The sequence below is a fragment of the Cetorhinus maximus genome, chromosome 31 (assembly GCF_964194155.1).
Source record: "Cetorhinus maximus chromosome 31, sCetMax3.hap1.1, whole genome shotgun sequence".
Classification (NCBI taxonomy): domain Eukaryota; kingdom Metazoa; phylum Chordata; class Chondrichthyes; order Lamniformes; family Cetorhinidae; genus Cetorhinus; species Cetorhinus maximus.
The window spans coordinates 11,423,780-11,445,516 of record NC_135909.1 but is presented as its reverse complement, the minus strand read 5'-3'; the positions used below and the strand labels follow the sequence as shown (position 1 = coordinate 11,445,516).

At 44.1% G+C, this 21,737-nt stretch overlaps 1 long non-coding RNA gene and 1 other non-coding gene across 2 annotated transcripts in view; both read right to left on the bottom strand.

The window, feature by feature from the left end:
* Window positions 1–21,737, bottom strand: part of LOC144670421 (uncharacterized) — a 918,626-nt gene that overhangs the window by 574,678 nt on the left and 322,211 nt on the right. The gene's annotated exons all lie outside the window — the stretch shown is intronic.
* Window positions 6,958–7,029, bottom strand: trnam-cau (transfer RNA methionine (anticodon CAU)). The gene has a single exon. It is a non-coding gene; the product is annotated as a tRNA-Met (tRNA).

Here is a 21,737-nt window from a genome sequence, read left to right as displayed (position 1 = left end):
GTTGAAATATCAAAATTTGGCGCCGTTTTTTTCCGCCCTCAGCCCGTGGAGTCTCCGGATTGGTGAGTTCAGTAGATATCTGATTGGTGATATGAACAACATTATGAGACGCAGCACAAAGTGACCAATCAGCAATGCCCGCAGCACCATTCCTCCCGAAGCTATAAGAGAAGCGAATGTGAGAGGATTTCCTCATTCTCTGTGAAAGTGTTTGTGAGATTGTGGAAATGTCTGGAAGAGGAAAGACCGGCGGTAAAGCTCGCTCCAAGGCCAGATCTCGTTCCTCCCGGGCTGGACTGCAGTTCCCGGTGGGCCGTGTTCACAGGCACCTGAGAAAGGGCAACTATGCTGAGCGTGTGGGTGCCGGAGCTCCGGTCTATTTGGCTGCTGTGCTGGAGTATCTGACGGCTGAAATCCTCGAGCTGGCCGGTAACGCGGCCCGGGACAACAAGAAGACCCGCATCATCCCCAGACACCTGCAGCTGGCCGTCCGCAACGACGAGGAGCTCAACAAGCTGCTGGGAGGGGTGACCATCGCTCAGGGCGGTGTGCTGCCTAATATCCAGGCCGTACTGCTGCCCAAGAAAACCAGCGCCGCTGCGGGCTCGAAGACCAAGTGAAGCGGACATTCTTTAATCTAATAACCCAAAGGCTCTTTTCAGAGCCACTCACAGGATCATTGAAAGGGCTGCTCACTGTCAGGAGATGGAGTTATTGTAACGTTGATTCCAGTTTTATGACACTAAAAGATACAATATCAGTTCGATGAGTATGAACTGAGCTGTAACTTTCATACTAATCCTAAATTTTCAATGTCAGATTGAGAATACTGTGCCAGTTACAGACTGATCTCCATTTTACATCCATATCAAAATTCTCACTCTGAATCAGAATCAGTGTTACAGATCAAATCGATCAGTATAACCTGAGTTACACCCGCATCCCAAGTGAGTAGCAGGTTGAAAGATACATTATCTTTCACAAATGTGTTCACAGTGACAGCCATTTAACACTGGGCCATAACTTACAAATATTGTTTGCTTAATAGCTACCACATCAGTGGTCTGTAACTGAGCTGAAAATTTGCATCGAATGAATCAAAACGTAAACAATCCCAGAGACTGAACGTTATACAATGAATCCCATACGCAGCCACATACACTGAGTGACAGTGACTGACAGATAGACAATAATTCTCAACACACGTTCAGTGCCAGATGCTGAAAGAGGCAGCTGTTTTTTTTTCTCCCGATATTCATTCATGGGATGTGGGCATCGCTGGCTAGGCCAGCATTTATTAGCCATTCCTAGTTTCCCTTGAGTAGATGGTGGTGAGCTGCTTTCTTGAACCGCTGCAGTCCATGTGGTGTAGGTACACCCACAGTGCTGTTAAGGGAAGGAATTTCAGGTTTTTGACCCAGAAACTGTGAAGGAATGGCGGTATATTTCCAAGTCAGGGTGGTGAGTGGCTTCGAGGGAAATTTCCAGGTTCCTATATGCCTGCTGCGTCCTTCTAAAAACTGGTTGTCGTGGGTTTGGACGGTGCTGTTTCAGGAGGAATGGTGATTTCTGAAGGGCATCTTGCAGATGGTACACACTGCTGCGACTGTGCATCGGTGGTGGATGGAGTGAATGTTTTTGAATGGGTTGCCAATCAAGTGGGCTGCTTTGTTTTGGGTGGTGTCTAGCTGCTTGACTGCGATTGGAGCTGCAATCATCCTGGCAAGTGGAGAGAATTCCATCACACTCTTGACATGTGCCTTACAGATGGTGGGTAGGCTTTGGAGAGCCAGGAGGTTTGTTACTTGCCGCAGGATTCCTAGCCTCTGACCTGTGCTTGTAGCCACTGTATCTATATGCCTAGTCCAGTTCAGTTTCGGGTCAATGGTAACCACCAGGATGTAGATAGTTGGGAATTCAGCAATGGCAATGCCATTGAATGTCAAAGAGCGATGATTAGTTTCTTTCTTGTTGGAGATGGTCGTTGCCTGGATCTTCATTGGTGCGAATGATAATTTCCACTTGTCAGGCCAAATTTGGTTAATGTCCAGGTCTTGCTGTATTTGGACATGGACTGCTTCAGTAGCTGAGGAGTTGCGAATGGTGCAGACTATTGTGCAATCATCAGCAAATATGCCCATTTCCCACAGTTGATGGACAAAAGTCATTGTTAAAGCAGATGAAGTTGATTGGGCCTTGGATATTCCCCTGGATAACTGACATCCTGGGACTCAGATGATTGATCTCCAACGATCACAACCACATTCCTTTGTGCTAGAAATGACTCCATCCAGCGGAGAGCTTTCCCCCTGATTCCCATTGACTCCAGTGTTGCTAAGGCTCCTTGATGCCACACTCTGTCAAATGCTGCCTTGATGTCAAGGGCAATCCATCTCGCCTCCCCTTTGGAGTTCAGTTCTTCTGTTCATGTTTGAACCAAGGTTGCAATGAAGTCAGGAGTTGAGTGGCCCCGGTGGAATCCAAATTGAGCGCCAGTGCCACTTGTTAGCACTGTTGATGACCCATTCTATCATCTTAGTAATGATCGAGAGTAGACTGATGGGGCAGTAATTGGCCAGGTTGGATCTGTCTTGCTTTTTTTATAGAGGACAGGCCTGGGCAACTATCAACATCGCTGGATAGATACTAGTGTAGTAGCCATACTGGAACAGCTTGGCCAGGGGCGCAGCAAGTTCTGGATCACATGCCTACAGTGCTATTGCTGGAATATTGTCAGGGCTCATAGCCTTTTCAGTGCCCAGTGCCTTCAGACGTTTCTTCGTATCATGTGGAGTGAATCAAATTAACTGAAGATTGGCATCTGTGATGCTGGGGACCTCCGAACGATGCCGACATGGGTCAGCCACTCAGCACATCTGCATGAAGGTTGTTGCGAATGCTTCAGCCTTATCTTTTGCACTGATGTGCCGGGCTCCTCAAACTTTGACAATGGGGCTATTTGTGAAGCCTCCATTCATGACTGAATGTGGCAGGACTGCACAGTTAGATCTGACCCGTTGGTTGTGGAATTGCTCAACTCGGACTACCACTTGCTGCTTAAGTTGTTTGGCACAAAATTAGTCTTGTTTTGTGGCTTCAGCAGGTTGACACCTCAGTTGTAGTTATGTCTGGTGCTGTTCTTGGAATGCCCTCCTGCCCTCTTCATTAAACCAGGGTTGATCCCTTGACTTGATGGTAAGGGTAGAGTGGAGAATATGCCGGGCCATGAGGTTACAGATTGTGGCTAATTACAATTCTGCAGCTGATGACCCACAGCACCTCATGGATGCCAAGACTAGAGGTGTTAGATCTGTTTGAAATATATGCCATTTAGCAGGGTGGTAGTGCCACACAACACAATGGAGTGTATCCTCGATGTAAAGATGTGTCTTCATCTCCATAGGGACTGTGCGGTGTTTACTCCTACCGCTCCTGCCATGGACAGATACATCTGCCACAGGCAGGTCGTTGAGGATGAGTTCAACAATGTTTTTCTCCTCACCATCTGCTGCAGACACGGTCTGCGGTGGTGCTACAAGGATATTTTTGGTGATGGACCCACCCAGCTTGCGTTCTGTGCCCTTGCCATCCTCAGTGCGTCCTCCAAGTGGTGTTCAACGTGGACGAGTATTGCTTCATGAGCTGAAGAGTGGATAGTGGGCGTCACTATGTTTAATCTGCAAGGGGTTTCCTTGACCATGGTTGACCAGATGCGGTGAGACTGGAATCGATTTTGAGGACTCCCAGGGCAACTGTTATATCTGCTGGTGATCTGTCCTTTCAGTGGTGGTGGTATCTGGGAGATTATCAGTAATGTTCCCATGAGTATGACTATGTGAGGCTGTTGCTTGACTAGTGCCAAAACGTTATTAAGGATTGACAGGGATTCCAGTTGATGCTAAGTGGTTTATTCGGTTTTATTCGTTTCATAGAACTGAGTGGCATGCTGCCATTTTAAAATCGTGCACATTGTTATTGGCCTGTTTGAAATATATCCCATTTAGCACAGTGTAAGTGCCATACAACACAATGAAGTTTAGGTACCAGAGCAGGTTTCACCATTTATTGTGGTGAGATTCAAAACCCCGGAGTATTACTCTCGATCAGCAGCAATACCAAGCCACCACTGCTGATGACACGCCAATTGTACCACTGATAGATTTAGAGAGAGTCCAAGACTCACATATGCTATCTGGTGCTGACTGATACAAATGGAAGACCACACACACAGACACACACACACGTGACTGAAAAGCAATAAATGAATCCCACAATTCCATACAGTACCAGGTAATTATAGATAGAGAAGTAATCCCACTGACAGATAGAGAATTAATCCCATACTCACAAAAAGCACGAGGAACTGAAAGACACATATGATTCCCACACTGACATAGCATCACAGACATAGAATGCAATTGACTGAACTAGAGTGAATATCAATTCACTCACAGTACGAGAGCTTTATATATATATATATCCTAGTGATAGATCCGAATGCCTGCCAAACTCATACACAGCTCCAGAGAATAACAGATGCAGACTGATTGCTGCATTCCCATGCAATACCAGAGATTTCAGATTCAGAATGATTTCCACATTCACATGCAATAGCACTGGCTGATAAAGAGTCAAATACACACTCAAAGTAACATGCAGTAGTTAAATAGTTTTAAGGCAAAAGTAGATAGATGCTTGATAAGCAAAGGGGTGAAAGGTTATCGGGGGTAGAATGGAATTTGGAGTTGAGGCTAAAACCAGATAAGCCATTATCTTCATGAATATCGAGCAGGTTTGAGGGACTGAGTGGTCTCTTCATGCTCCCAATTCGTATGTTCACACACATCACCTTTAAGAGATTCAGAAAGAGTCGCAAATTCACTTACAATCCCAGAAAGTGACTGATAGAACAAATCCCTTGCAGGAGAGAGTTCATGGTCAGAAGTTGCTGAACTCAATGTTAAGTCTGGAAGGCTGTAAAGTGCCTACTTGGAAGATGAGGTGCTGCTCCTTCAGTTTGTGTTGGGTTTCACTGGAACATTGCAGCAGGCCAAGGATGGACATGTGGGCATGAGGGCAGGATGGGATGTTAAAATGGCAAGCGACAGGAAGGTCTGGGTCATGCTTGTGGACAGACTGAAGGTGCTCCACAAAGCGGTCACCCAGCCTACGTTTGGTCTCTGCAATGTAAAGGAGACTGTAATGGGAGCAGCGAACGCAGTTGCCCAAATTGAAGGAAGTGCAAGTGAAGCGCTCCTTCATCTGAAAGGATTGTTTGGGCCTTTGGATGGTGAGGAGGGCGGAGGTAAAGGGGCAGGTGTTGCACCTTCTGCGCTTGCATGGGAAGGTGCCGTGGGAGGAGGCTGAGGTTTTGGGGGTGATGGAGGAATGGACCAGGTTGTCCCGGAGGGAAAGGTACCCACAGAATTCTGACAGTGGGGTGAGGGGAAGATGTGTTTGGTTGTGGCATCATGCTGGAGTCAGCAGAAATGGCAGAGAATGATCCTTTCTAAGCAATCCTGATTGAGCTGAGAATTACACTTGCAGTGTGAACTAGAAGGGCAGAGTTTTAAAAATAAGGGATCTCCCAGTCAAGATGGAGATGAGGAGGCATTTCTTCACTCAGATGATTGTTAGTCTTTGGAATTCCCTTTCCCTGAGAGCAGCGGAGGCTGGATCATTGAATATATTCCAGAGTGAAATAGACAGATTTTACAAGCAAATCAAGGAATGAGGGAGACAGGCAGGAAAGTGGAGTTGAGGCCATAATCAGATCAGCCATGGTCTTATTTATGGCAGAGTAGACTCGAGGGGCTGAAAGGATCCTCTTGCTCCTATCTCTAATATTCTTATGCCTGTAAGCTCTTCCCCATTCTGGTTCCTTTTTCTTTGCACGTTTGGTTTTAATCTCATTTTTCTCTTGTTTATGCTTTCGGATGGCAGCTGTTCATCATTCCTCCCTTCACACTCCTTTAGACTCATCTCTGGTTTTTGTTACTTGTTCCTTTACCATTCCCTGTACCCTTGCAGCACTAATTCTTTTGCCATTGAATCTCTCCTGCCCTCTACCCTGCAGACTGAACCACAAGACAAAAGGTGTTTACTAAATTCACTAACGAGTAGCGAAGGAGAATTAATTAATAATCGGACAGTAAATGAACGTCTAAAAACCTCGCAATATGTTAGAGGCAGGCATTCAGTTCGAGGAGAATGGTCACACACATGCTACAGTTTTCACCTTAAGCAAGTCCGATAAGGAGGGAATGAGCGATAAACTGAACTCGTTAAAATTCGATCGGCGATTAACAGATAAAACAAGACTGGAAACAAACAGACACTCAAAGAATTATTTAGTACAATATGTAGAATGCAAGCCCGAGGGAATGAAACTTCACGTTCTTGGTTCATGATGATTTGGGGGTCAGAATTCCTTGTTTTGAGTTAGCGATTAAGAAGGAACCTGTCCAAATATTGATTAACTGTGTCTTTGACGTGATGCTGTCTCTGCTATGCTGATACTCTCGATGGGACATGTCGAAGGGAGGACACTGTTGTCACCTTAGCATGGTGAATTACTGCAGGGTGTCCGGTAGATCGGACATACTGCAGCTTATACATATAAACTTCATTATATACATTTTTTCCATTTAAGGGAATAGCTTTTGCTCTTCAGGCAATCATAGCGTGTTAGAGAACAAGAGAAGGCCACTCGGACCATCATGCCTGTGTCAGCTCTTTGGGAGAAATGGGATGAGAGGAAATCTAGGCTTGTGTGTGTTTGCCGCATTTGCGGTTTGTGTTCTTGTGTGAATAAAAAACATGACAGAGGTTTGTTGCAGACTGAAGTGGTTACTGGAAGCGAGCAGCCGATTAAAATTCCTGTGGATGGTAAAGAAATATCAGATATATTTGTGGGGAGAGGCCAAATATTTTTTCTGCTTTTAATGAAAACATAAATAGCAGAGAATGGTTTCGATCCATCGACCTCTGGGTTATGGGCCCAGCACGCTTCCGCTGCGCCACTCTGCTACTTGCTGATAATTTCCTGCTACGTCTTGTTGCGCAAACGCAACATTCATTCCTGTTTTGTGGTTGAACAAGAGCTCACGAATTCGGCGGCTCCCCCTGGCGACACAATTCCACTTTGCAACACTCCCAAGAATGTAACAGACAGACAGAGGACGACACAGAAGAGCAGTAAGAGACTGTCCGCACACACGACGATAGGAAGGCAAAGGAGCATGGAGTGAATCACCATTTATGAATCACCACGCATTCTCTCTTGCATAAATATGCCCCACATTCGTAAGGAATTTTCTGTTGCCTAAATTAGCTCCCTGTGCATGTGTACTCTTGTTGAAAGGTGTTGCGCTGTTTAAAGTGCTTTCCCGTTTTTTATTAAATATCTTCCCTGCTGTGCAACTTTGCTGTCTGCTTGGAACTGTGTTCACTGCTGAGTTCGAATCCCACCACGGCAGATGGTGGAACTTGAATTCAATAAAACATCTGGAATTAAAATTCTAATGATGACCATGAAACCATTGTCGATTGTCGTAAGTATCCATCTGGTTCATTAATGTTCTGTAGGGAAGGAAATCTGCCGCCCTTAACTTATCTGGCCTACATTTGACTCCAGACCCACAGCAATGTGTTTGACTCTTAAATGCCTTTGGAACAAGGGCAATTAAGGTTGGGCAATAAATGCTGGCCGAGCCATCGATGTCCACGTTCCACAAATAGAAGAAAAGAACTCTGCACTCTGCTATAGAACTGTGCTCTCTGCTGCAGTTCTGTCCTGTCTGATGTGGAACTGTGCTGTCTGCTGTGGAACTGTTGAGACATATTCTCTGTTGTGTAAAATACTTCCCTGCCGTGCAAATCTGTTCCAGGCTGTATAACTACGATGCCACTTGTACTTTTTTTCTTCTCCATTCTGTAAAATGTGACCTGATCAGGTGTTCCCTGTTGTCCGAAGATATTACCTGTTGATCTTTGAAGACGTTTTCTGTGGGTAAATATTTTCTTCCTGGTCTCATAATGTCCCCCAGTCGTGTTAAGATGCCTCGTGTTATGTTTAGAATTTCCCATTTCCTATGTGAAAATCGTGATTTGCCACAACTGGACAATTGTCAAATCTAAATTGCATCAATTAGCCTCTGGTCGTGATTGTGATTGTGGGATACATATCATATCCATCAAACTCTGTTACTGTATGTGAGCGAGATTTGTCCTGTATCTGTCAGTCACAGGTAGTGCCTCTGAGTGTAGGATTCATTCTGTATCTCAGTCGGTGGAACAGTTTGTGAGATAAAGGCAAAATACTGCGGATGCTAAAAATCTGAAACGAAAACAAAAAATGCTGGCCTGACAGCATTTGCGTAGAGAAAGACAGGGTTAACGTTTTGTGTCCGTATGACTGTTCTTCAGAGCTGAAGAAGAGTCAGACTGATTCATAATGTTAACTGTCTTTCTCTCCACAGATGCTGTCTAGCCTACTGCGTCATTCCATTTTTGTTGTTTTTGGACAGTTTGTGAGAGTGGAATTCCTTCTCTATGGGTCAATGTTTGGTACTGTATGTGAGGGTGGGCTTAAGTCTGTATCAGTCAGTGGTACAGAACGTCAATGTGGGAATCATTCTGTATTTATAAATTCTCATCACTGTTAGGGAAAATGGGATAAATTCTGTATCTGAATGTCTCTGGTATTCTATGTGAGCTTTGGCAGCATTATTCAGCACTCAGTTTCCCATACTTTGTGGGAGTTTGGAATTAATTCCTTTTCAGTGAGTGGGATTGTGTGGAAAGTATGAATCATTCTGTGTTGCACAGTCTCCCATAGCAATGGACTGGTCAGGTGCGCAAAAATGTGCCAACTGGAATTCTACCTGGTTAAGTGTGAGGTGATTCACTTAGGGAAGTCAAACAAGGCAAAGAAAAATAAACTATACTGTTAATGGGAGAATGCTCAGAGTTGTAGAGGAAGTGATGGTGTTAAAGTGAATGTCCACAGCTCCTTGAAGATACCAGCAGAGGTCGATAAGGTGGTTCAGAGGGCATGTGGAATCATTTCCCTTATTCGCTGACTATAGAATAAAAGAGTGGGGGGAGGGCGGGTAATGCAGGAACTGTATAAATCATTAGGCCACAACTTGAGTACCGTGTGCCTTCTGGTCATCTTATTACAAAAAGGATGTAATTGCTCTGGAGAGAATACAGAGGAGATTTATTGGGATGTTGCCAGTACTGGAAAAATGCAGCAATGAGGATATGTCAGGTAGGCTGCAGTAGTTCTCCATGGAACAGAGGAGGCTGAAAGGAGATTTGATTGAGATGTACATAATTGTGAGGGGCCTGAATAGAGCAAATGGGCAGGGCCTATTTACCTTCTCAAAGAGGTCAGAGACCAGGGTGTACAGATTTAAAGTGATTCGTAGAAAGATTGGAGAGGAGCTGTGGATGTCATTTTCACTCAGAGGTTAACCAGGGTCTGGAACTCACTGTCTGAACTTGTATCAGGGGCAGAAACTGTCAACTGATTGAAAAGGTGCCTGCATATGCTCCTCAAGTGCCATAACCTACAAGACTATGGACCAAGTGCTGGAAAGTGTGAGAATCATGATATATAAAAAAGTAAAGATGCTGTGTGTGAACGTATTATTTTTTCTCTCAGCAGCAAATTGCTGTGATCCGGAATGTGTTGCCTGAAAGACTGGTTCAATCAGATTCAAAAGTAAATTTTAAAAGGGAATTGGACAAATGCAGAAATGAAGATATTTTCAGTGCAAGCAGAGGAGTTGGACTGATTCGGTCTGAAAGAGGTGGCACAGATGCTATGAGTCCAAATATCACCGACTTCGCTAATATTATTTTTGAAATGGTGAACAATATAACCCAGGATTCCACGCGTCTGGGAATACGCCCTATCTCCATCTGAAGGGTCTCACTGCGCAGCTGCGGGAAGGCCCCGCCAGCGGAAAACGCCTGCTGCGCGGAGCATGCGCAGTGCAGCACCAGGAAGCTGAATGTGGGTGATCGTCGCCTCATTAACACCAACTCTCAGCGCCGCCGCCGCGGGGACGGGGAGCGGGTCGGCGCCGTGAAGCCGATGGTGCAGCGCCTCCCCCATCCTCACCGCCGCTTCCCAGATTCTCCCGTTTGCACCGAGTCTTTGATGCGGTAACAAAGAGGGTTGGGGAGGGTGATGCTGTTCATGTGGTTTACATGGATTTCCAAAAGGCATTTGATAAAGTCTCACACAACAGACTTGTCAACAAAGTTACAGCTCATGGAATAAAAGGGACAGAGCAACATGGATATGGGATTGGCTGAGTGACAGGAAACAGAGGGTAGTGGTGAATGGTTGTTTTTCAGACTGGAGGAAGGTTTAAAGCGGAGTTCCCCAGGGGTCGGTGTGAGGACCCTGCTCTTCCTGATATAAATGAATGTCCTAGACCTTGGTGTACAGAGCATCATTTCAAAATTTGCAGAGTTCATGAAAGTTGGAGGTATTATGAACAGTGAGGAAGATAGTGTTAAACTTCAACTGGATATAAGCGTAAAAACAGAAAATGCTGGAAAAACTCAGTTCTGACATCATAATCTGTGGAGTGAGAAACAGAGTTAACTTTTCAATTCTGTATGACCCTTCTTCAGAGCCAAAGATATAGACAGGATATAGGCAGATTGGTGGAGTGGGTAGACAAGTGGCAGTGGTATAAGTTTGGGATCAGAATGCCTTGGGGCCGACCCTGGGGAATATGCACACTCTGTGCCTGGGAAAGTCAATGCATTGGATACAGCGGTTTCTCGGGCACAGAATTGTGGGAGTTGCAGCCACCATGAGCAGATGTCAGTAAGTGTTTTATTACAGGCTGATTGTCCTGAAATGTGAACTCTGTTTCTCTCTCCACAGATGCTGCCTACCTGCTGCATATTTGCAGAATTTTCTGTCTTTATTTAAGACTCCCAGCAGCCACATGATTTTGACAGTGAATTATTGCAGGTGTTGCTCACAAAAACAAGGCCAGAAACACAAACTGACAAATGAGGCGTCCTTATGCATCAGGGTGGATGTTGGGCATGGAAGTCGGTCTCTCGCTTTCTGTGAAGGTATGTTCTTGTTGGCTGACATTCAGTTGGAGCGTAGATGGAGGAGTAGTTGATGTGTTTCACCTTGAGTACTTTTGAGACCAGTAGAGCCTATCTATTTCTGATAAAAGGATACAAGCAAAAATCATTAGCTGTTTCCTGTACTGTAAGAGACTGACAAAGTAAATTCCATACTCTGATTTGGTGACAGAGAGTGACAGACTGAGTTAATTCCACTCAGAGTCATATACTGTAAGAGAGATTGACAGGTAGTTCATTCATAGAATCATAGAATGGTCATAGTCCAGGAGGTGGCCATTCAGCCTGTCATGTCTGTGCTGATTATATTCATCTTGTGCCACTTCACCACCTTTTCCTGTAGCCCTGCACATTTTTCCTTTTCAGTTAATCCAAATCTCTTTTGAAGACATTGTTTGAACCTGCCTCCATCACACTACATAAGAACATAAGAAGTAGGAGCAAGAGTTAGCCATTTGTCCACCCTAGCCTTCGATGCCATTCAATAAGATCATGGATGATCTGATTGTGGCCTTTGTTATTCACAATAAGTGGTTGTGGTGGAAGAATTAATCCAGGCTGGTCTTTTTGTTCAAGCTGGTTTATTTTCAAGACAGCTCCTCAGTGCTACAGACTTCCAAGTAGCTTCCCCACAAAGTGTTTCAGCTGTATCTTTTTATTCTGTTTAGGTGGGATAATCAATGCCCGTCACCTGTTTAACTAACAGTAACAAGGCTTTTGTCATTCAAAAATCTGTCTAATTCAGCTTTGAATATATTCAATGACCCTGCATCCACTGCTGTCTGAGGTAGAGAATTTCAAAGATTTAAGATCCATTGAGAGAAGAAATTTCTCCTCATCTTTGTCTTAAGAAGGAGACCCATCATTTTGAAACTGTGCCCCCCCCCCCTCGTTCTAGATTCCCCCATGAGGGGAAACATCCTCTCAGCATCTTTCCCCCTCAGAACATTTTAAGATCTAATAAGATTACCTCTCATTCTTCTAAACTTAAATGACTATTGGCCCAAACTGCTTAATGTTTCCTCAAGGGACAACCCCTCATCCCAGGAATAAACCAAGTGAACCTTCTCTGAGCTACTTTTTTTTTTGGAAAAATATACTTTATTCATAAAATATCTGAAAGAACATTACAAAACATTTCCAAATGGCCATCACAAAAAGTGCAATCAAATTCAACTTTTCCTCATGGATCACGAGGAGCAATTAATACCAGCAATGAACATTACAGTATTTTCAATATAGTCATCACAGTCAGTCAGACAGTGCAATGGTATTGGAGTTATCGATATACAACATGTTGCACTTTGAAGTGCTTCAATATAATTGAGACACATGTAGCTTTCACTATGTACATTCCTTGTGAGTCATACAGCCGAGGGGTCTATACAATTCCCAGCCCCTCGGTGCACTATGGCAGAAAGGTCATAGACAGTGACCTTTCCTCATTGCGCCTTTGTGGCGGCTGCCCCAAGCTTTAGTGCATCCCGCAGCACGTAGTCTTGGACCTTGGAATGTGCCAGTCTGCAACATTCAGTCGGGGGCAACTCTTTGCACTGGAAGATCAACAACTTTCGGGCAGACCAAAGGGCATCTTTTACCAAGTTGATGATCCTCCTGCTGCAGTTGATGTTTGTCTCGGTGTGTGTCCCTGGGAACAGCCCATAGAGCACAGAGTCCTGTGTCACAGAACTGCTCGGGATGAACCTCGACAAAAACCGCTGCATCTCTCCCCAGACTTTCCACAAAGGCACATTTCACAAGGAGGTGAACAATGGTCTCTTCCCCACTACAGCCACCTCAAGGGCAGTGTGCGGAGGGGGTGAGACTCCTGGTGTGCAGGAAGGATCTGATAGGGAGGGCCTTTCTCACCACCAGCCAAGCTACATCTTGGTGCTTGTTGGAAAGTTCTGGTGATGAGGCATTCTGCCAAATGACTTTGACAGTCTGCTCGAGGAACCACCCGGCAGGATCCACCCTCTCCTTTTCCCGCAGGGCCTCTAAGACATTATGTGCCGACCACTGTCTGAAGGACTTGTGGTCAAAAGTATTTCTCTGCATAAATTCTTCCACAAGGGACAGGTGGTACCGCACGGTCCAACTACTTGGAGCGTTCCGCGGCAGCGTGGCCAGACCCATCCTTCGCAACAGGTAGAACCTCTGCACGTAGTGACACTTGGTGTTTGTGAACCGGGGGTCTACGCACAGTTTGATGCAGCCACACACAAAGCTGGCCATCAGAATGATGGCGATGTTGGGCATATGTTGCTCCTTCGACAAAATGACCAAAGCTGTACACAGTGTTCGAACTGTAGTCTCACCAATGTACAGTTGCAGCAAGGCATCTCTGCTTTCATTCTCCATTGTCTTTGCAATAAAGACCAACATCCATTTGCATTCCTAATTACTTGCTCGAACTACATGTTAACTTTTTGTGATTCATGTCCAGGATCTGTCTGAACCACAGTATTTTGCAATCTCTTCACATTTACATAATGATCTGCTTTTCTATTTGTCCCACCAAAGTGGAAATCCTCACATTTTCTGACAGTATAGTCCACGTGCCACATTTTTCCCACTGACTTAACATATCTATATTGTTTTGTAGATTCTGTGTCCTCCTCACAACTTCCTTTCCCACCTATCTATGTATTGTCAGCAACTTTGTCTGGTCTGTCCTTTCATCCGAGTCATTAATATAAATTGTAACTAGCTGAGAACCCAGCAGGGGGAAGGGAATGAGCCAGAGGTTGTCGTACACGTCAGTATCATTGACACGGGGAGGACAGGTATTGAGGTCCCTCAGTCAGAATTCCAGCAGCGAGGGAGGTAGTTAAAAAGTGGGCCCTCAAAAGGAGTAATCTCGGGATTACTGCCAGTGCCACGTGCTAGTGAGAGTAGAAATGAAGATGGGGAGAATCGATATGTGGCTTGAGGCTGGTGCAGGAGGGAGGGATTCAGATTCTTGGAACATTGAGACCAGTTCTGGGGCAGGAAACACCTATTCAAAAGGAACAGGTTGTACCTTAATAGGGCTGGGACCAATTTCCTCATGGGGAGGGTCACTTGTGTGATTCAGGAGAGTTTGAACTAAATAGGCACGGGGTGGGCATCAGTATATAGAAGCAGAACTGAGGAATAATTGTGGAAGAAGTGGGAACATACAAGATAGGAGTAGATGAAGAAGGAATCTAAGAGAGATACAAGGACATGTGTATTATGGCATAAAGTGTGGTGAATAATGTTGATGAGCTAGAAGCACAAATAGCCGTGTGGGAATATGATGTCGTGGCAATGACGAAAACGTGGTTTAAAAATGGTGAGGACTGGGTGCTTAATTTTCACTGATGCAAAGTGTTCAGAAAAGATAGAGAAGGGAAAAGGGAGATGGGTTGGCAGTACTAATTAAGGAAGTCACTGTAATCTTGGTAAGAGACAATATCCTCAAAAGGACAAGGGCAGAATTCATTTATTGGAGCTGAGGAATAATAAGAGGATGATCACACTCACGGGGATATTCAATTGGCCCCCAAAAAGGTGAGAGAGAGGGAGATAGAGGAGCACATCTGCAGGGAAATCACACCATGTGGGACTCTCAATGACGGTGACAGAAATGCCTGTCTGTCCCCCTGACTATGAAATCTCCACTAATGACTGCATTTCTACTCTTTGCTGTTCCCTCCTGTGCAGTTTCTTGCCCATTGATGCCATGGTCTGGACTGCACTCCTTCAGGGTATCACCATTCCCAGCAGTCTCCACTGCCGAGTACCGGTTTGACAGTGGCACACAACCCGAACACTCCTGTATTTCCTGCCTTTTCCTACTCTTCCGGATTGACACTCATCTACTATCCTGATCTCTCTCTCTCTCCCTTTGAGGTGTTCAGCTCCTGGAATGTACGATCCAGGAATCTGTCATCCACCCTGATGCTCCACAGTGACTCCAGCTGCCCCTCAAGCTCGGAAATCCTGAGCTCGAGCTCAAGCAGCTGGAGACACTTCCTGCACATGTGGCCCCCAAGTCACATGAAGTGTCCTGAGGTTCCCACATGGGGCAGGAACTGCAAACAACAGGTTCTCAGCTGCCCATCCATGATCGAAAACAAACCTCTATTCCCTCTTTTAGAATCCAGTTTGTACCTTGTTTAAATTGTTATTTATATTAAATACCTCAAGACCTGTTCTGCACTAATACTCTTATAATTGCCCTGATTGAAATGTTTAATTTTCCAGCTCCTCGTTTAATCAATGCCTCATTTAGAGAAATCTGCACAAACCAACCAGCTCCCTTCTTTCCCCTGATATCATGCTTTGACTATTTATTATAAAAATGGCCGGTTTGCTCCAACCCCTCCCTCACAGCTCTTTATCCCCCCCACCGCTCTCTCTCTTCTCTCCTTCTCTCTCTCACTGCTGCTCTCGGGCTGCTCTGCCGCTGCTCTTTATCCGCCCTCCAGTCTCATTCAGCTCTCACTCTCACTCTCAGCTCCTCCACAGTCCCAAGTTTCTGACTGTTTAGGAAATTCTCTGATCTTTCTTTGCCCCAAGATGGGTGACCTCACACTTCCCCATGTTGACCACCATCGGCCACAGTTTTGTTCACTCACTGAATCTGTCAATGAGCCTTTGAAACTTGCTGCTCCTGCCTACACTACTAACCATGTCACCTAACCTAGTGCCATCAGCAAACTTGGATATAGGCTGGAAGTATTTGAAATGTAAAAGCTCTGGGAATGCAAACACAACAGCCAGCTGACATGACAGAGAATCAGTTCAGTATAAATCTCTCCACGCTTAAAAACAGCCATTCACCACTACTTTCTCCTTTCTGTCCCTTATTCAATTTTGCATCAATGTTGCCCCTGCCCCTTTAGTCCCATCTGCTTGAATTTTACTAACAAGTCTTTTTCAAACCCCTTTGGAAATCCTGACAAACACTGTCAACCTCACTAGCCTGGGCAATGTTCTTTGAAACTTCATCAAAGAACTTCATTAAGTATTTGCCATGGTTTTCTGTTAACCAATCTGTGCTGGTTGTCATTTATCAACCCAGGTTCTACCAAGTGACAATGAATTTTGTCCTGGATTATTGTGTCTCAATGTTTCCCCACCACCAGCATTAGACTAACTGGTCTGTTGTTCCTAGCTTTATCCGTCTCCATTATAAACATGGATGTAACATTAACAACCTGCAGTTCTCTGGCTTCACTCCCATATCCAAGGAGGTTTGAAAGATTGTGACTCGAGCTTCCTCTATTTTCCCCCTTCCTTCCCTCAGGAATCCAGGATGTATCCCATCCAGGTTATGTGGCATTTCTACAGTGAACGCTGCCAACCTTCTGATGGCCTCCTCTTTATCTATTTTCATCCTATCCAATTTCTCCACCAGCTCCTCCTTTACTGTGAGATTAGCAGCATCCGCTTGTTTCGTGATGACAGATGAACTGTTCTCATTTAGTGCCTCGGCCCTCTGCCACCACAGGATCTTCTAATCAGATGACCTTTTCAGTAACTGTCTATACATTGGTAAAAGTCTTCTGTTTTTGGTTAGGTTACTTTCTAGTCTTTTCTCATACACTCTCTTGGCTGACCTAATTTCCTTTTTCAGCTCTCCTCTGTGCTTTCTATATTCTGCTTGGTTCTCTAATGTATTATGAATCTGACACTTATCATCATGTTTCTTTGCAGTTCCCACAGAGCACAGGATGTGTAGGCAACAGCTCTCAGCTGTCCCAACACTTCACTGAAATGAGCCATTTAATTAAAGTTCATGTTATTTCGAATGTTCCTCTCTTTCTCTCTTCTACTTTTGCTGTTGTCTCGGTTTCAATTACACATCAGCTCCTTCCCCGTCTGCACCTAATCCCCACTCTCCACAAAATCCACATTTTAAACTCTTCACTCTGCAATTCACTCTCTCTGTGTTTGAGCTTGCAGGTCACTCTGGGACTTTTTGTAAAATAATTGTTCTACTTTATTTATTCGAAAACAGTTTGTTTATGAATTATCAATTCATTTGCACTGTAATTCTAGTTCATCAGAATTCAATGTTTCAATAAATTGGAACTCAAGAAAATCTAGAGATGACTTACTTGTTCTGCAATGACGTGTCTATTCCACTTAGTTCATTAAACCCTGTTCTAAACAGAAAGCTTAATCCAGATAATATCTCGACCCGATGAACTGATGATGCACAGAACTCTCAGCTTTTGACAGGAGTTACTCCGCTTTTGATTTTAACTTGTTCGCTGGTGTCGATTTACTTGGATTCTTCACCTGATTTCTCTGCTGTCCAATGAAGTTCTCCCAGCAGAGTTCTCAATAATAATTTGATTTTTCCTCACAGGATTTCAATCTTGATGGTTTTTGAACTGTTTTATTAAAGGATTTAGTTTTGTAATTAGCTCTAGCTCCCTAGCTCTCCTCATGATCAGACAGGAAGTTTAACTGCTGCATTTTCAAGCAGCTGACAGCTTAATTTGAAAAATCATTGACAGGATTTTGGGTTTGAATCCAGTCACAAATCTGGTTGTGATGCCTTGTGGCTCCAGCTGTCATGTGACCTGCCAGGGGAAGACCTCATAATTGCCCCAGTCATGTAGCTGTTGATTGGTCGATTTCTTAAACACTTTCACTGGGACTGACCTGGTCACAGTCGCCTTTGGAACACAAAGGTGTTTTTTTTCAAATCCCACACTGGAATTTGTGTGTAACAAAGAAGATTGATACTCTAGTACAGCACTGAGGGAGGGCTCCACTATTCGAGGTGCTATCCTTCAGAAGATGCATTAAAACGAAGCTCCCTCCAGCCTCTCATTTTGTTGTAAGTGATTCCATGGTGCTCTGCCGAAGACACGAGCAGTGGCATTATTCTCTTCCCCCTCCGCCCACACAGTCGCTGATATTTACGTCTCAATCAACAGCCCAAAACATGGTCACATTGGCACTTTTGGAGGTTTCCTATGTGCAAATTAGCTGCCTCTTTCTGACAGAAAATGTCTGTTCCTTTTCCCTGGATGAGTTTAAGTTTTGCACAAATAAAACATGAAATTTGACTGAAAACTCAACTCAGGTGGGACTCAAAATCACAACCAATGCCTTAGTAATAATGGATAGAGGGTTTAATTAATCAGAGTGTGTGATGGACTAATGCTTTCTGTATTAAGTACCGATTTCATTGAAATAATATTAGAGAGAGGGAAACAGCTGGATTTCAATTCCACTCCTATGGCTACTACTCCCAAAAACACCATGGAATTGGGTCAACAGGCAGATGTTCCTCCATTGAAATACCCAAATACTGATCAAAGGATTCACAGCTGGTAAAATCTGGGAAATGCAGCTTGGATAGGATACTGCAACATTTACTGGGAGCTGCGCTGTGTGTAGGATTCTAGTTCTGAACTGGAGATTTTCAATATTGAGAGAATAATGGCATCAACAAATTTCGACAGGGCTGCACCTCGTTTCAGTTCCCTCCAATAACTATTGAGCACAGATCCAGAGTTAACCCTAGAATCATAACCCACATCAAAGATTGAGAATGATAAAATAAACCTCACATTCACACAGAAAATCAGACAGGGTGAACTACTGAACAAACCCAACATGTTACCAGGCACTGACAAACTGCACAATACACACACTCCACCAGAGTCTGACAGATACAGAATGAAGCCCATTACTCACAGCACCAACGACTGACCAGTACAGAATAAATCACCCACTCACTACAGTAACAGAGACAGACAAATGCAGAATGGATCCCACATCTCACACAGTACAGCTGACCAGTAGATACAGAATACATCTGAGACTGTTTGACATTCAGAAGTTGAGAATGAATCAGACTTTCACCCAGTGCCAAACACTGAGACACAGAGGAATCATAAGCACACGTTCAGAATCAAAGTCTGATAGAGACAGAATGAATCCCACAGTCATTAATGAGAATGAAAATAGCAGAAGATGGTTTCAATCCATCGAGCTCTGGGTTATGGGTCCAGCACGCTTCCGCTGAGCCACTCTGCTAGATGAGGAGGGAGTGCCACAGTGTTATTGTCACTGGACAAGTATTCTAGAGACCCAGGGGACCCAGTTTCGAATCCCACCATGGCAGATTGTGAAATTTGAAATCAAAACTCTGATTGTCGATTATCGTCAAAAACCAAGCAAAACCTGCCTCTTTTACATGATCCGACTGGTAACTCCAGACCCCTGACCCGTAGTAACGTGGTTGTCTCTTAAATACCCTCTGAACAAGGGCAATTAGGGATGGACAAAGTTGTGCACAGCATCAGGGATTGAGTGTTACAAAATGTATCGAAAACTCGCACAGATTACCAGAGCCTGACAGACAAAATAAATCCCACTTTCCCATACAGCACCACAGACTAACAGATGCACAATGTGTTTCAAAGATTCCCAGATATTGAGAATGACTCCCACATTCCTGTTCAACACTTGACACTGACAGATCCAGACTGAATTCCACACTCACATTGAGCAGCAGATGTTGGAATGTCCAAAATTAATCCCACCTTCAGACACAGAACCAGGCTCCGACAGTGAATGAGAAGTGCACAATTAGATAGTACCATAGACTGAATGATCTAGAATCGATACCACATTGACTTACAGTGCCAGAGACTGACAAACGCAGGATGAATTTCATTTACAGACATTTACAGGGACTAGCAGGTATGGAATCAATCCAACACTCTCATATTGTGGTCAGAATGACAGATACAGCATTTATCCCAAACTGGTATATCATAGAAACAATGATCAAGAGTAGGCCATTCGGCCCCTTGAGCCTGCTCCACCATTCAATATGATCATGGCTGGTCCTCTATCTCAACGCCATATTCCCTCTTTCTCTCCATACCCCTTGATGCCCCAAATATCCAAAAATGTACCAATTTCTTTCTTGAATATACTCTGTGACCCGGCCTCCCCAGCCTTCTGTGGTAGAGAATTCCACAGGCTGACCACCCTCTCAGTGAAAACGAGACCATGAAGCCGCACTGAAACATCTTTATGGGGTATGTGGAACATTCCTTGTTCCAGTCCTACTCAGGCCCCCTCCCGCAACTCTTTCTTCGGTACACCGATGACCATTTCGGTGCTGCTTCATGCTCTCACCTGGACCTGGAAAAAATGATCAATTTGGCTTCCAATTTCCATCCCTTATCACCTTCATGGTCCAACTCTGACACTTCCCTTCCTTGAGCTCTCTGTCTCATTTTCTGGTGATAGACTGTACATCAATATTCAATACAATCCACTGGTTCTCCCTTATCTTTTCTACTAGTTACACCCTCCAAAAACTTCAGTAGATTAGTTAAGCATGATTTCCCTTCCATAAACCCATACTGACTTTGTCTAATCCTATTAATGCTTTCCAAGTGTTCAGTTACCATGTCTTTTATAATAGACTCTAGAATTTTCCCCACTACTGATGTTAGGCTAACTGGCCTGTAGTTCTGTTTTTTCTCTCCCTCCTTGTTTAAATAGCGGGGTTACAATTGCCACCCTCCAATCTGTAGGAATTGCTCCCGAGTCGAGAGATTTTCAATGATGACCACCAATGCATCCAATATTTCCTGGGGCACTTCCTTTAGTAGTCTGGGATGTAGATCATCAAATCCTGGGGGTTTTTCAGCCTTTAACCCCATTAATTTCTTGACCACAATTTTTAAACTAATACTAGTTTTCTTCAATTCCTCCCTCTTGCTAGACCCTTGGTTCCCTAACATTTCTGGAAAATTATTAGTGTCCTCTTTTGTGAAGACAGAACTAAAATATGTGTTCAATTCTCCTGCCATTTCTTTGTTTCCCATTATAACTTCCCCCAGTTCTGACTATAAGGGACCTACATTTGTCTTTGCTAATCTTTTTCTCTTCACATATTTATAGAAGCCTTTACAGTCAGTTTTTATGTCCCTTGTGAGTTTAATCTCATACTCCATTTTCCCCTGCTTGACGAATCTTTTTGTCCACTTTTTCTGAATCCTAAACTGCTCCAAATCTTCAGGCTTGCTCTCTTTTCTGGCAATTTAATATGTCTCCTCTTTGGATCTAATTCTATCCCTAATTTCTTTTGTAAGCCATGGTTTTGCCACCTTTCCTATTTTATTTTTGTGCCAGACAGGAATGAATAATTGTTGTAATTCATGCATACGTTCCTTAAATATTAGCCATTGCCTATCCACTGGTCAACCTTTTAAGTACGGTTCCCCAGTCCATCATTGCCAACTCGTGCCTCAGACCCTCGTAGCTCCTTTTATTTAGGTTCAGGACCTTCGTTTTGAATTCAACTTCTTCACTATCCATCCTAATGAACAATTCCATCATTTTATGGTCGCTGTTCCCCAAGGGAGTTAATTCTTGCTCATTGCATGGCACCCAGTCTATGATAGCCTGCTCTCTAGTTGGTTCCTCAATATCTTGGTCCATAAAACCATCACATACACACTCCAGGAAATCCTCCTCCACAGCATTATTGCTGTGTGTTTTGTCCAATCTGTATGTAGATTAAAATTACAGTTGTATCCTTATTGCATGCATCTCTAATTTCCTGCTTAATGCCTTCCCTTACATCTCCATTACTG